Source organism: Myotis yumanensis, unplaced genomic scaffold (assembly GCF_028538775.1).
Source record: "Myotis yumanensis isolate MYYU_CA2020_CCGP unplaced genomic scaffold, mMyoYum1.0.hap1 SCAF_2, whole genome shotgun sequence".
Taxonomy (NCBI): domain Eukaryota; kingdom Metazoa; phylum Chordata; class Mammalia; order Chiroptera; family Vespertilionidae; genus Myotis; species Myotis yumanensis.
Window position 1 is genome coordinate 4,208,310 of NW_027223753.1, and position 13,925 is coordinate 4,222,234.

Consider the following 13,925-nt stretch of genomic DNA (forward strand, 5'->3'; position numbering starts at 1 on the left):
TCCTTCTCAGGTGACGACTCCCAGCTGTTCACCCCGGGAACCACCCCGCTCCCACAGAGGAGGGTAAAATACACACGGGGTGGGCGGTGCCCAGACCCGCCAGTCAATCAGCCTTCTCCACCCCGACCCGGCCGGGTGAGGCCGCTCAGCAGCACCGCCATCCTGGGCTCGGCCTTCGCTGCCGGTGCTCTCGGTGCTGGGCCAAGGGCACAGGCGGACACGGGCCACGGACGGCCACCTGGTCACGTGGGAACGACTCCGACACAGGCGTGGAGAGCTGACCCGTGACTGGTGCTGACAGGAGCCAGCAGCGCCTGCTCTCCTGTGTGCTCCGGTACCTGTGCGTGACAGGCACAGTGGCTGACGCAGGAGCGAGGGGGGCCAGGCCTCCGAAAGCAGCGGCTCAGACCACTGGACAGAGCAGCACCCGCTCTGCAGCCCAGCACCCGCCACCTGGGCCTCCTGTTCCTCTCTCCCCTCTGGTCGGCAAACCTGCAGAGACTGATATGCCCGCCACCCGGGCCCCGCGCCGCCCTCCTGAAGCCCCGGAGCAGCCACGGGCGTGCGGGGCGGTGAGCCGGGCTGCGTCTTCACAGAGCGGGCGGCGGTGGTCGCGACCCCTGGACCAGCGACAAGGCAGGTGAGAGCCCTTAAACGGGACACGTGCAGTCGCATGTCCTGATCAGCGCCGAAGGCCCAGGACTGCGCGGCGGGGGGTGGGGGGCCGGTCTCGGGTTCATTCCCTCCACAGCTCTGCTTGGTGCCCAGTGTGCCAGCCTCCTGCCTGGGGCTGTAAGCCCCGAGAGACACCCCGTCTGTCCTCCTAGAGCTTACGTTGTGGGGGAGGGAGAGAGCAAAGCTGAGAACATCGGCACCCCCGTGCAGACACGTGCGGTGAGGGGACGGGCTGGGGAGGGAGCCTCTGCGGGGGAACCACAGGAGTCTGGAGAGCTGGTGTGGAGCAGGCAGCCTCGAGGATGCTTCAGCGCCTTCCAGGCAGCGAGATGCCGTGCAAAGGCTCTGGGGCAGGAGTGCTGGGCTGTGAAGGAGCAGCCGGGGGCCAGGTGGAGGTGAAGTTGGAGGACAGCGGAGCCCAGGGGGCCCTGACCCTGCTGGGTTCCCGGATCCCTCCGTCGAGGAGGCCCAGGTGGGTTACTGCAGGATGGGGGCGGCCATGTGGTGGGAGATGGATAATCCCCAAGTTTCCAGCTTGAACACAAGGTCAGAGGGAGATTCCATGTCCTGGGCTGTGGGGGTGGGGCAGCAGGAGAGGTGGACTTGGAGTTCAGGTGATGCGTTTGAGGCATCTGTCAAGTACACCTGTGATAAGGGAAGGAAAATGCCCTGGCTGGTTTGGTGCAGTGCATAGAGCGGAGGCCCATGGACTGAAGGGTCCCGGGTTCAATTCCGGACATGTACCTCGGTGGCAGGCTCGATCCCCGGCCCTGACTGGGGCCTGTGTGGGAGGCCACCAATCGATGTGTCTCTCTCACATAGATGTTTCTCTCTCTGTCTCTCCTCCCTTCCACTCTCCAAAAATCAATGGCAAAATACCCTCAGGTGAGGATCAACAACAACAACAAAGAAAAACGAGACGGGTTGCTGTGAAGCTCAGACATTGCTGACCTTTGAGCCGCGGGTGGTTCAGGGGCGAACGTTTGTAAGCTCCCCATCGCAGGCTGGGGGCCTGCAGCCCTCTGGCTGAGCTCCCCGCGATTCCAGAGAGAAGGGCAGGAAGGGGAACTGGGAGATGTCTCTGCATTGCGGTGCCTTCGGGGCAGCCAGAAAAGGGGAAGACAGAAGAGCACTCCTCCGGGCAGTGTTTGGGGTGGGCTCCAGGCCCCTCCTGGGCCCTCTGACCTGGCCCAGAGTCACGGCTTCAGGCATGTGGCTACCATTCCAGAGCCTCTTCCTCCCACCTGCCTGTCTCAGTGCCAAACACACCTGGCTCTCCTTCTAGGAAGTACAGGCTGCGGGTGAGGGTGTGCAAACAAGGGAAGCGGGAGTGAAGGGGGAGGGGCTCTGACATTGGGAAGTGACGCCTTGGAGCTGTTCTGGGCCCTCCTAGGCCTGCATGGCCGAGGTCCAGGGACTTGGGGCATCATGTGTGTCCCTTGAGCAGAGCTCTGTGCTCAGCGGTTTGCCCAGGGCCGACTGCAGAGTTAGGGGGAGATGCGTCTAGAAGCCCAGCGCGCAGCCCCCTTGGCGGGGAGGAGGAAGTCCTCTTGCCCCAACCAGCTCTGGGTGGGCCAGGGCTCTCCCACCTGTGGGGGCAGGAGGGGCCGGGCCAGGCGCCCATCCCCTGAGGCCCTGGCCAGGGTGCTGTTCTTGGGAAGTGGAAGGTGGAGCCGCCTTCTGCGGGAGCCGTCGTGGCTGTGACTGCGTGTTCTGTGAAAGGGGGGTGAAAGCCGGTGTAAGGCGCTGGTTTCCCGGGTGGAAGACAGGAGACAGGGGAGGGGCGGGCTTACTGAGCGCCTGCCTGACAGATGCCCAGCGAGGCAGCCAGTGTGAAGCTCACACTTTCCACCGACGGGATCACACGCTGGTCCCGCTGTCCCTGCTTTCTCACTTATTCTATCTTAGCCGTTCTCTGCCAGCGTGTCATAGGCAGACTCACCTGCTCGCCACCTCATTCCACCTCCCAACACCCTCACACAGGGCCAGGGTCACCCACATAAAAAGAAAAGCCCTCGTCCCCAGCCGGCAACAACCTGTGCTGTCAGGCTGTCCCAAGGGGCTAAGGCCACAGTGGGGGGATGTACGACCACGAACTGACACCTCAGTGAAAAGCACCGTTTTCATGGAGCAGCTGTACCATCTTCCAGCCTGGTTATGGCTTCTCACTCTAGGGCAGCGATTTCCTTCCTTTTTTTTTTTTTTTTTTTTTTTATAGAAAAGCAAGAATATATTGACCACAGCAAAAACATAGGACAGTGAAACAAGGACCAGTGCTCTCCTGGTTGCAAGTCTCCTGGGGTCCCTTAGAGGCTGGGGGTACGTGCCTGTGGGGGCGGGGGGCGGCGGGGGGAGGGGGGACGGAATGGCTCCGAGTGCTGGGGCGGGGAGGGGGAGGGGAGCCCAGGGCAGCGATTTCCACCGGCTGCTCCGCAGGCACTTGTAAACCAGGCGGCACCTGACTGTTTAGTCAGGGCACGGACCTCTTTTCCCTTCGACTGTCCAATAAAACCGTGGCAACGGCCAGCACAGCAGTAGCTGTCTGGTGTGAATGAATCAACATGACCCTTATTTTTTGGGTGAAGTTGGTGACAATGTAATGTTTCTGGGTGTGATTAGGTCACGTGGCCCTGAGATGGAAAAGGTTGGAAACCGCTGGCCTGGGGAGTTGGCTCCCTAAGGAAGGAGGACGTTCAGTTTTCCTGCAGAATCATCTCACAGTTTTTGGGTTTGTCTTTTTTTATAGAAAACCCCCTGCTTTGCCCTAAGAAAGGGGCCTGCCCCAGGAGCCATAGCGGGTCAGGGCCACTCACTCCCCTGCCTTGTTTTAGCCACACGCGCGGGATCGGAGGCCGTGAGGGACAGGAAGGGCCACGGGAACCCCCGTTGCATCTGGGCGGGACACCCCCCTGCTTGCTCCCGGCCTGGCTCCTTCCGGGACCGGCCCTCTCCCCAGGCACCAGGGCCTGGCTCTCCTGGGACCGTGCCAATCACACCCACCTAACACCCGGCGTAACCCCTCTCGTGGGTTCCCTGCACGGACCGTCCACAGTGCCTCCCCTGCATCGGCAAACATTGGGGTCATTCCCGGTGATTGAAATGTTTCTCCAGGGTGGATACTGGGTGATGCACCCTCATGTTTCACTGTAGTAGTGACAGGGTTTTGTTGTGTTTTTAAAATATTTATTGATTTTTAGAGAGAGAGGAAGAGAGAGGGAGAGAGAGAGAGAAACATCAATGAGAGATGAACATCATCGATCAGCTGCCTCCTGCACGGCCCCCGCGAGGGATTGAACCTGCAACCGAGCGAGGCACGTGCCCTTGACCAGGATCGAACCCGGGACCCTTCGGTCTGCAGGCCGACGCTGTATCTGGGAGCCACGCCGGCCGGTGCATTTCAGGGCTCTTAACCATGTTTGTTTCACGGACCCTTTGCCACAGGAGGGAAGCCTCTGGACGCCTTAGAGTAGCATTTTAAGAGATAAAATACAATGCAGAGGATTACAGGGAAACCAATGGTATTGGAAGGTGGTTTTCAAAATATTAGAAAAACCCAAGTTTATGGTAAAGCAATCCATTGTCCGCCTTCCAGTAAGTGGTCATATGCAGCCATTGGACTCATGGCCACCGTCATTTTGAACGGCGATGAGCGTAAGTGATGTTCCGAGGCTTCGGCAGCAAGTTGAACGTGACGGTGAAAACCTGTGTCCCCGGATGAAGTCGCAGGGGCCGCTGCTGCTCCGGTTCAGTTCCTTCCTGATGGGAGACACAGCCAAGTCTCAGTCGGAGGTCAGTGAAGAGAAGATGGGGGGTGTTTCCCCTTCACATTCACAGACCCCTGAGCAGCGCCAGGCGCCCCCGTGAGGAGCCCTGCACCCGGAAATGCCAGCCCACTTCCCGAGTGGGTGCAGGGCTCCTCACCCAGGAGCCTCCAGGGAGAATGGCTGTGGTCCCCCTCCTGGCACACTAGCCGCCGTCCCGCGATTTAATGACGGCCCGTGCGGTGGGCGTGAGCTGCACCTGCATTGTCCTGTTCCTCACGGAGCATCTCGTCCTGTCGCTTCTTGTTCTGTGTAATAATGGCCTGTTACTCATTTATCGGTTGTTGTGATTTTTGTCTTTGATTCGAAGGAATTCTTCATATGTTCTGGATATTCATCACTACTATTTCTTTTTTTTTTTATTAAATCTTTATTGTTCAGATTATTACATTTGTTCCTCTTTTTTCCCCCCATAACTCCCCTCCTTCCAGCTCCCACCCCACCCTCAGCTCTCACCCCCCACCCGCTGTCCTCATCCATAGGTGCACGATTTTTGTCCAGTCTCTTCCCGCATCTCCCACACCCCCTTTCCCCCCAAGAATAGTCAGTCCATTCCCTTTCTATGTCGCTGATTCTATTATAATCACCAGTTCATTCTGTACATCAGGTTATTTATTCACTTCTTAGATTCATTTGTTGATAGATGCATATTTGTTGTTCATAATTTGTATCTTTACCTTTTTCTTCTTCTTCCTCTTCTTAAAGGATACCTTTCAGCATTTCATATAATACTGGTTTGGTGGTGATGAACTCCTTTAGCTTTTCCTTATCTGTGAAGCTCTTTATCTGACCTTCAATTCTGAATGATAGCTTTGCTGGATAAAGTAATCTTGGTTGTAGGTTGTTGCTATTCATCACTTTGAATATTTCTTGCCACTCCCTTCTGGCCTGCAAAGTTTCTGTTGAGAAATCAGCTGACAGTCGTATGGGTATTCCCTTGTAGGTAACTGAGTTTCTTTCTCTTGCTTCTTTTAAGATTCTCTCTTTGTCTTTTGCTCTTGGCATTTTAATTATGATGTGTCTTGGTGTGGTCCTCTTTGGATTCCTTTTGTTTGGGGTTCTCTGCGCTTCCTGGACTTGGAAGTCCATTTCTTTCACCAGGTAGGGGAAGTTTTCTGTCATTATTTCTTCAAATAGGTTTTCAATATCTTGCTCTCTCTCATCTTCTGGTACCCCTATAATTCTGATGTTGGTACGTTTGAAGCTGTCCCAGAGGCTCCTTACACTATCTTTGTATTTTGGGGTTCTTTTTTCATTTTGCTTTTCCAGTTGGGTGTTTCTCGCTTCTTCGCATTTCAAATCTTTGACTTGATTCTTGAGCTCCTCTGGTTTGCTGTTGGGAGTCTGTATAATATTCTTTATTTCAGTCAGTGTATGCTTACTTTCTAGATGGTCCTTTATCACACCATCGAGGGTCTCATTAGATTTCCTGTACATCTCATCAAGTTTATCGACAGACTCTAGAAGTCTCGTGAGAGACCTCAAAAGTGTGGTTCTGAACTCAATATCCTCCCTTGATAGTTTCGTCCTGTTTCTTTGTCTCCGCATTTTTTATGCTTTCTTGGTACACCCCCTAGTGGTCTTTGTGCGCAGTCTTGTTGTAGTTAAGCCTTGATTGTTATAGTTAATACTAGAGGGATTTGACCTCCAGGCCGACTGGCTGTGATAATCAGCTGTGTTTGCAGTGGAAGAACTTGTGTCCTCTAGGGAGGTGCTAATCTAGCCTTTGCCTGAGGCTATCCGGCAAATGCCTCTGTGCAGGGCTTGGGCGGGGCGGGTCCCACGGGATCAACAGGGCGGAGGAGGGAGCAGTTATGGCTGCTCTCAGTCCGTCCCCAGGGGCTCTGCCTCTCTGTCCCAGCAACAGCTGCAAACCTCGGAGGGACCGTAGCCAGACAGTCCTGCTTCTCCCGATTGAGTCTGGGTCCCTAGAGACTCGCCCGGATCTGGAGCTCTGAGTCTGAGGGTCCCTCCAGATTGAAACAGACAACCGCGCCCTCAGCCACCAGCCCGCGCCGCGCGCACACCGCACCTTAGCATTTTACTTCAGCATTGCGCCTCCTCTGATTCTCGGTTCCTCCTAGTTGTAGAACTTCCACACAGCCAGCCTTCCTGTGGTTCTGGATGATGTCCGTTCCGTCTTTTAGTTGTATTTTTGAAGTGGTTGTTCGAGGCAGCAAACTCCGGCGTTAACCTATGCCGCCATCTTGGTTTCTCTCACTACTATTTCTAAAGAGATGTTTTTATTGATTTCAGAGAAAGGAAGGGGGAGGGAGGTAGAAATGTCAGAGAGGAGAGAGCATCCGCTCCCGTTGGCGGCTTATCCCTCTGATGACGGCCGCCGCCTCCGCTTCTTTGCGTGCCCCGTGGATTTTGATCGGGTCCCTAAGCTGACGGATGGTGCCCTGTATGCACTGGTTTTTCCTCTTCCTCTGAAAAGTGATGGCTTTTGTTCTGGAAGGCGGTTCCGTTCCCAGCAGGTCGCCGTGGCCTTGCGGCGGCTCGGTTCTAGGACTTGTGAGGGCAGCGTTATGTCAGTGTTGCCCTCAGTCTGGGATGTGGTCCTCGCTTCTAACACCTGGCCCTTCTCTCCCTGGCTGGTTGCTCAGTGGTTAGAGCATCGGCCCACGCATCGAAAGGTTGCGGGTTGGATTCCCGGTCAAGGTCAGGTAATGGGGTCGCAGGTCGGATCCTTGGACCAGGTTGAGGCGCGTGCAGGAGGTAACCAGTGGATGTGTCTCTCACATCCGTATTTCTCTCTCTCCATCCCTCCTCCCGTCCACTTTCTCTGAAAAGCAATGGAAACAATGTCCTCAGGTGAGGATTAACAGAAAATAAAACCGTAACACGTGGCCCTTCCGGGGTGTTGGTAGAAAGCGCAAGCGGTTTACCAAGCGGCTCTCACTTGGCCGGACTTGAGTTCCAGTCTCTGTCGGCAGCTGAGCAGCTGCTGCCATCTCTGCTCGGTGCTTCGGCCTCCGGGTCCCACTTTCCACGCAGCCCCTTGGAGGTGTGCCCTGTTCATGGGCCGTGGAGGACATCAGGGGATTTGTACACAGACTGTGGGAGGCGCCCCCAGGGCCTGCCCTCCCGCAAGGCCATCTCCTCTCGCAGCCCTGAAATGCAGCGTCTGCTTCTCAGCCCATTGGACGGCCGCCTCCTGCCTGCATTGTCTCTGGGTGCTGGGAGGAGAGGATGGAGGAGGTGCTGGGGGAGACTGGCCACACCTGGGTGCCAACCCTTGTTTCGGTCGCCACAGGGCGCTGCTTGCCCTCCGGGGCCTTCACAGAGCTCCCCTTTGTCCTCTGCTTATCACGGCCGCGGGCAGGATGGGCAGTGTGACCCACGTTTCTGTGCTGTTACCTGACGCGGAACTTACCCTGAATCTTCAGTGGACACGTAATAGCAATCCAGAGCACCCAGAACCGATCAGCCCTAGCCTGTCCCCCAAAGGACAGGAACCTGGGTCTGCTCTCCCTCCCCCTCAGCTCCTGGCAGCGCCCTGGGCTCTCAGGTCTCTGTGATTAGTCACTTGTTAATTTGCATAAACAATTGTGGAGCCGCCACTGTCAGGTGCTCGGGGCTGCTCGGCTGCCACAGATTCCAGATGACTTTTACCTTTTCTTCACATTTACTGGCCTTTCTTTTCCATTAATAGCCTGTGTTTGTCTCATGGATGAAATTTTCTGTCTACTCTTAAAGGATTACTTCTTTTTATTGACTGATTTTTTTTTGAGCGAGAGGCGGGGGGGGGGGGGGGGAGAGAAAGAGACACCGACTTGTTGTTCCACTTACTTAGACATTCATTGCTTGGTTCTTGTCTGTGCTCCGGGCGGGGGTCGAACCTGCAACCTTGGCCTATCAGGACGACGCTCTAACCATCTGAGCCCCCGGCCAGGGCTCTGAGTTCCACTGGACAATCTGTCTGTGAAATGTTCCCATGGGTGCTGGTCTCTGTTTATTGAGTGTTTTGCTTTTCTTGGTCTTCGTTTTGTGATTTAATTTTTTAAAAAATATATTTTATTGATTTTTTACAGAGAGAGAGGGAGAGGGATAGAGAGTTAGAAACATCGATGAGAGAGAAACATCGACCAGCTGCCTCCTGCACACCTCCTACTGGGGATGTGCCCACAACCAAGGTACACGCCCTTGACCGGAATCGAACCTGGGACCCTTCAGTCCCCAGGCCGATGCTCTATCCACTGGGCCAAACCAGTTTGGCTGTGATTTAAATTTTTGTGCCCATATCTGTCTTTCAAAATCCCCAAGAGGCTGGCAGAGGAAGGACCTTGCTTCTGGCCAGAGTACCCTCGAGTAGGGGGCTCTCCCTCTCACCTGGCAGCTTCCTGCCACCTGGAGCCGTGCTGGGTCTCCGGCCCCAGCGCTCTGGGCTGCAGGCACAGCCCAGGGAGGCAGCCTTGCACAGGCGGGGCTGCGGGGGGGAGTGACGCTCTGAATGGGTCTCCAAGTAGTCACGTGACCGCCGCCCCAGGCTGTGTCCTGTCCCATTTCCATAAACAGCTTTCTCAGAACTCCGGAGCAGGTTCTCAGAAGGCATCTCCATGACTATGCCAGCCTCTTCCTTCGATGCGATTTCTCCATCAAACCACCTGCCTGCTCTGTGTCTTCATGAATTCCCGCAAGGGTCCCAGGCGCCCAGGCATTTCTTTGCTTTCTTTCCTTAGAGATTAATTCTGAGTTTCAGGACATACGTGGCCGGGCGGCAGGGGCCCGCATGCGGGGAGGCTACGGCCGATGGGCTCCCCGTAGCTCTGCCAGTCACGTCACTGACTGTGACCTGCACACCAGCGGGCCGGCCCCACTCTGAATCAGGCGGCTCGTCTGGCCTGAGGCTCAGAGTTAAGCCCGCATCAGCGTTGGTAACCGGACAAGGAGTGGAAAACGCAGCCTCCGAATTGGCAAGTTTGAGAGGAAACTGTTCCGTGAATGTCCCACCTGAAGCCAGTTGTGGAGCAGCGAGGTGATAACCGATTCCAGGAAAATCGTAGCGGCTTCTTCTCAGTCGGCCACACACTGATTCTGTGCAGCTCAGGGTGTGGCACTCGGGTGTGATTCACAACGAACAGTGTGAGGCTTAGAGGTGGAGTGGGCATTTGGGTGGGGATGAAGCCAGGGCCGACTGGCATGCATGCCGGGTGGAGGGTCACGCCGCTTCTGGCCCATATAGCTGCCCAGAGAGCTCTGGGCAGAACTGTCCTTGGGGATTGGCGAAGGCGCCGGATCCTTGGGGTCCGACCGACCAACACTGTGCGCGAGGGGCAGCTGTCTGCAGACGGGCACTGCGGGTTTCTGAATGAGCATTTCAGCGTAAGCCGATTCTCTACGAGATCCTTATCGGCGAGCAGATGACCGGGCGTCTACTTCTTCATGTTCAAGTGTGTGGATTCTTGCCAAGGGAACATCTGCACTGATTGAGCGTCCTCTCCGCTTGGGGGGGTGGAGGTGGGATGTGTAGCTTCAAAAACAAAAACAACAGCAGGTTCCTGGCTGCTGTCCTTGAACCCTCCCACACAGCTGATTACCGACAGGCTCAGCCGCTGCGGCTCCCACCGGCAGCTTGGTCGGCTCCTCCGCAGCCTCCGGCCCCACGTCCCTCGAGGGCTCGGTCCCAGCGACAGTGGCTTTCTCCCCGGGCTCCGGGCAGGCGTTCTTTCCTTTAACTGATGACATCACCCAGCTGTCTCTCTCCGCGGACGGCACGTTCTTGGTAACTTGGTGGCTGTTAATCATTACACGCCCAGAGCAGGTTAAATCCGCCCAAGTCCCATCACACAGACCCCTCGCCGGCCCAGGCGACACTGCGCCCAACTCCCCCGCGGTGCCAGGCAGGACGCCCGCACCGAGTGCGGAGCAGGTGGAAAGTTGAGATGAAATTTCCAAAAAGGGAGGGCTGGGAACGTTGATGGGGAGATAAAGCTGTGGCAATGCTTTGAAAAGAAAGAACAGCCTGTGAAATGGGCTCTTGTTGTCTTTGGAATGTGGTCATTATCATGTGGATGGCCGTGACGCACGGGCTGGGCACCGCCCCCAGCGGGCGTGCGGGCAGGGAACCGGGCCCCAGCCGTATCTCCAGTCGTGGGGCATGTGAGCTGGCCACCGGGGCTCCGCGGCCCCAGACGTGTAATTAGAGGCTCCGGGCCCGGGTGATGCGCAGACAAGTCTTATCACGCGTCTGGGCTGCCGTGGGTGCACGTTCCCTCCGTGGCGCGGGTGGGCCGGGCTCCGTGCCCGCCTGATCCCGGGGAACCGTCCATAGCTTCTGCCCAGCATCGATTTCTCAGCAGAAAACCACGCGGAGGACACTGGCAAGAACACCAGGCCAGCCGGGTCTTGGCACATACAACACGCCGCTTCCTGCGCGCAGCGCCCCAGGCGCGCCGCCCGGAGGAGAGACACTCACCGGCCTTTCACAAGAAGGGCGTGTCCTCGGGGCCGGCCCCGCCCACTGCAGAGTGAAACACGAAGGAGGCGTGTGGTTAGTTAAGATGTTTGACGTGGATCCAAGTTATTTCCAAGGAATGAAGGTGGTGCCCGTGTCCAGAAGGACTCGGCCACGGAGACCGACACGCACTCCCCGGGCCTGGCCCCTCCCACTGGCCTTTTTACTTCGGGCGGGGGAAGAAGCTGCAGATGGCTGTGGCCTCATGGATCCTTTTAGTGAACTTGCCACGAGCTGACTTGCTTGGCTTCCTGGCAGTTTTCTGGAATCGTAGATGGAGGGATGAGGGCACTGGGGGCCCGCCTCGCTGGCCCAGTGGCCAGAGATCAGCTCTTCCTCGGCAGGTCAGCCCCGGCCCCAGCCCTCGCCCTCCCCCAGGCCCCATCTGCTCCCTGCCAGGTGGTGTGGGCCTGGAGGAACAAGGGTCATGGCAGGGTGGCCGGGTTTCCTCGGGCAGAGGAGCTTCCCGCCAGTTCAGACACCACGGAGCTGAGCTAGTTGATGCTCGCTCTGTGAGTGCTTCTCAGCGGCTCAGGCAGAAGCATCTTCAAGTTCGAACTTTCAAGTGCAAGGACAGCACGAAAATCCACACCCTCCCACTGCATTAGACACGCCCCGTTGTTCACGTAGTGATGGGGAGCACGGGGGAGGCTGCGAAGTGGAGACCCATTTGAACCTTCTGCCCTGTTCTCCTCTCCTAACTTTCCCCAAATAAATCCCCAGAACTTCTCTCAAAAGTTGTGATTCTTGCGTGGAGAGGAAAAGGGCTGGAACGTTGGTCAGCGACCCAGCCTCTGAGCGACTTTGAACCAGACGTATGCTCCCAAGGACAAGAACACCCCAAGCTCCAGTCCTGCGTTAGAAATCCAGGTCGTTTCCGGGTTAGTTTACACGGACGTGAGGGAGGCCTCAGGTGTGTGTGCCCTGCAGTGGTTCTCAACCTTCCTAATGCCGCGACCCTTTAATATAGTTCCTCATGTTGTGGTGACCCCCAATTTCATTGTTACAAATTGAACATAATTAAAGCATAGTGATTAATCACAAAAACAATATGTAATTATATATGTGTTTTCCGATGGTCTTAGGCGACCCCTGTGAAAGGGTCACAACCCACAGGTTGAGAACCGCTGCAAGGAAACGCTACTCACGAACCCTCAGTGCAAAGTGCTCGCTGCACGAGAGCTGGTGCACGTGGACCCTGCAAAGCCTTGGCCATGGTAACGTATTTTTAAAGCTTTATTAGCTTTGCACAAAATGCCTAGCAGAATTAATGCCAATATTAATTTGTAAATTAAAGAGTAGAGCCCAAGTCCATTTTGATAGCCACTATTTCTATATACACTGAGTGGCCAGATTATTATGACCACCCCATCAGTACTTCGTTGGGCCACCTTTTGCCTTCAATACTGCGGCGATTCTTCTTGGCATTGACTCCACGAGATATTGAAAGGTGATGCGAGGAATCTGACACCATGCCTGATGAATAGCACTGTTCAGTTCTTTGAGATTTGATGGTTGTGGAACCAGCTGCCTGATGGCTCTTTTAACTTCGTCCCACAAATGCTCAATTGGATTGAGATCTGGTGATTGTGGGGGCCACCTAAGCAAGGTCAAGTCTCCCTCATGTTCTTGAAACCACACCTGCACAATACGAGCACCATGGGAGGGCGCATTGTCTTGTTGGAAGAAGCCAATTCTACTGGGATACGCCATCAACATGATAGGATGAACTTGATCAGCAACGATACTTAGGTATGTTGTGCTATTCAGACGTTGTTCCACACGAATTAAAGGGCCCAAATCACGCCAGGAAAACATGCCCCAAACCATAACACTGCCCCCACCAGCTCGAAGGGTTGTACTCACGCATGTGGGCTGCATGCTTTCATGCTATTTCCGCCAAATTCTCATTCTGCCATCTGCATGATGCAACTGGAAACATGTCCAATCCTTGTGTTCCTGTGCGAATTGGAGACGTTTTATCTTGGTAACTGCAGACAGCAAAGGTGTTCGAACAGGCCTTCGGCTTCCATATCCCATACGATGCAGTGTACGACTAATCTGCCTACAAACGTCAGGTGGTCATAATAATCTGGCCACTCAGTGTATATATTGTGACAATGTCCATTTCCTGGTTTTGATAATGGGCTGTAATTATATAAGATGTTAACAGTGGGAGAATCTGGGGAATGGGTACAGGGGGGCCTCTGTGTATTATTTTTGAAACTTCTTGGGAATCTGTAATTATTTGAAATTAAAAAGTAAAAAACCAAACACCTGTATATGCAATAACCATGTTAGGAGCTTATGTTTAAGAAAAAGGCTCCATAGACCCTAAAACTGTAAGTTATATGGTGAAACTAAAAACTAAGACTAGCTTAGTACATGTTTTGATTCTTGAATCAGGAGGCAGATGGAGTAGCTCTCCTCTCTCCAGCTATGAACCCTCTGGAAGGGTCTGTGGGCCTCTCTTCTGGACCAGGACCCCTCAGAGGGAAGAAACAGCCTCTGGAACATAGTGAAGACATAAACCAGATGAAACTCCCACGAGCACGTGGGCCTTGGTAAAGACGACAGGCAGTGCGTTCCGATTACTGCAGCCTGGGAACTTTCACATTTATCCAAATTTGGAGTTGACTTACAAGAGTCCCCGTGACCACAGCTCTGCGTCCTGCCACACCGTCCTTACGGAGCCACCCCTTGGGTTCGCAGGGCATTGTGTCCGCCGCCGGATCCCACGCTGACGGGAAAGAGGATCCGAGAAGCGAAGGGAAGCCTCCAGGCAGGACATGCGGTTAGGACTGGAGCCCGTTTCCTCACTTGGCTTCATTACTAGATAATGCCTGCCTCCTCAGGGGACTCAATGGCACACCACGTGGCAGATGACAGACAGCTGTCTCCCCACTGGGACTGTCTGCACAGCAGCTATGTGCATCGGATGAGGCCGAGTTATGTTGTGAGAATGCTTT

At 55.2% G+C, this 13,925-nt stretch overlaps 1 long non-coding RNA gene across 2 annotated transcripts; it reads left to right on the forward strand.

Moving 5' to 3' along the window:
• Positions 1–407: 407 nt before the first annotated feature.
• On the forward strand, positions 408–12,298 carry LOC139002833 (uncharacterized). Of its 2 annotated transcripts, XR_011470183.1 has the most exons (4): positions 408–640; positions 2,894–2,994; positions 4,268–4,464; positions 12,042–12,298. It is a non-coding gene; the product is annotated as an uncharacterized lncRNA (long non-coding RNA). The 2 variants fall into 2 exon arrangements; XR_011470182.1 differs by lacking the exon at positions 12,042–12,298 and having other exon boundaries at positions 4,268–4,869.
• The last annotated feature ends 1,627 nt before the right edge of the window (positions 12,299–13,925 follow it).